Here is a 2,295-nt window from a genome sequence, read left to right on the forward strand (position 1 = left end):
CAGCCAGTCCCCGAGCAGCGGCCCCCCCGGCCAGCTTTCCCCCAGTTTATGTACTGAGCATGACGTCCCATGGTATGGAATGTCCCATGGTATGGAATGTCCCTTTGGCCAGTTTGGGTCAGCTGTCCTGGCTGTGCCCCCTCCCAGCTTCTTGTGCACCTCCAGCCTTCTCAGTCGGTAGAGCATGGGAAGCTGAAAAGTCCTTGACTAGTGCAAGCATTACCTAGCAACAACTGAAACATCGGTGCGTTATCAACATTATTCTTGTACTAAATCCAAAACACAGCACTGTACCAGCTACTAGGAAGGAAATTAACTCTATCCCTGCCGAAACCAGGACAACTGCATAAGGATAAGCACTGTTAAACAGGTGTAACTGCTCCTACTAGTAGGGCTTCAGATGTTCCAACAAGAGCAAAAAATCAAAGCTAGCAGCTTTTATGTGTAGACCACTATCAATGGTGCTAATGAATGCAAGGGCCTTTCATGTTTGTAATGGTCAATATGAGCAACTCCCACTCCCATTTGAATTTAGCTGTATTTTTTCCTAAGTTCATTCTATGATTTTATTTGCAGCCTTGATCAAATGCAGCCTGCCTTCTGCATAGTACAGACCATGAATAATCAGAGTAATTCCCACATCAAGCCTTGAAGTTACAGCTAAACTACCAATATCTTCAAATGACACATCATCAAACATACTCCGTGTCAATTTGTTCCAAAGGCAAATTCCTTTGCTGAAAAAGAGTTATAATTTGAATTTTATTGCTAATGTCTGGCATCATGTTCCAGCTACTAGACCTCCATTATATTTCTGTCTGCTAGATTAAGCAATACCGTAGTAGCTGATTTGTTAATTTGCTGCATTTATGGCCCAAGATCAAGTTGCTTTTTTGCTTGGGGGCAAAAAAAGGCAGGTATCTCCATTTATCAGAAGCACTGACATAAGTTCTTTTTGGCTGCTTTCCCTTCCCTCTGGGTGTTATTTTACTTTTATCTGGTCAAGTCACTCATCCATAACTCAGTTTCCATTAAACATTCAGCACATGGTTCATTCGCATCAGCAGAGTCAACTGCAGCGATGAACAATGGCCCAGTTGTGCTTTCAGGACTCTGCAGCAAGGAGATGCATATAGATTTGCTTTTCAGTACATATCACAAAAATGAAGAACATGATCAAATGGTTGATCACAACAATAGACTCAATAGAAAACAGAAATAGAAGGATTTTGCAGGAGCGTTTACCCAGCAGCCAGAGGAAAGGAGAATGAATCCACTCTTAGAAAGACTTCAGGACCAGTTTGTTGTGAAGCAATGTAATCACCCAAGGGTGGATTCAGCAGCTACACAACTCCCCCAGGTTTGGCATTCCAGTCTTCAAACACACCCCCATCCAGCCTTGGAGACAAAAGAAGCTGCTGGGTGCCCTACCCTTCAACTGATAGCACTCCAGGGCTGGATCACTTCCTAACTCTGTGCAAAACCAGCCAAATCTTAACTGAACTGTCTGAGCAGGCAATTCCCTTATCCATATGCCTTGACTGGGTGGACAAACATGATCTTCTCACCAGTCTTGCCAGCTAACCCAACCTTGGACATTCAGCTCAATTAACAGCACCCAAAAGAGGATGCGGATCCTCTCCCCTCATAGCCCAGTAGTCACGTTGCTTCCTGGAGTGCAAAGGCTCACTGCCTCATCATGCCTCCGTCAGAGGAGAAGAAGGCACCAGCCACCAGACATGGTGGCCATGTCCACCATGGACATTCAGAGCCATCTCTCCCAGACACTATGCAAAGTGTCATGTGTTTAACATGAAACATTTCAGTTTAATTTGAAACCGTCTGTGAGCAACACCCAAACTTCACGCTACCATCAGCTAACCTGGCAATTGTGGAAAGCCTCTAAGGCAGCTGAAGCCCTTGTCAAATCAAGTTCATGTCACTCTATCCCTCAGCTAGACTTGAACACCATGCAGAACTCAGCAGTTCAGTTGTTAACAAATTTGAAGTAGATTTTGAAAAAATCTGTCAAAAAAACCCAACCAAACAAAAATACTAGAATTATGATAGCAGAGAAAACTCTGTTTTGATGAAATGGTAGCCAAATACTCTTGGACTAAACAAGTGAGTTCCTGCTGCAGGTTAAACTAGCTTGCAGAGTGCAACACATTTCCTTAACGCAACCCAAACCTCCACTTTCTGCCTCTGGTCATCTGAAGGGAACATCTCTGCATGCCTAAGTCTGTGTTTTTTCTTGTTGGAATCCACTGCAGTCCAGCCCTTGTCTCCACTCTT

The sequence above is a fragment of the Pygoscelis adeliae genome, unplaced genomic scaffold (assembly GCF_000699105.1).
Source record: "Pygoscelis adeliae isolate BGI_AS28 unplaced genomic scaffold, ASM69910v1 Scaffold26, whole genome shotgun sequence".
Classification (NCBI taxonomy): Eukaryota; Metazoa; Chordata; class Aves; order Sphenisciformes; family Spheniscidae; genus Pygoscelis; species Pygoscelis adeliae.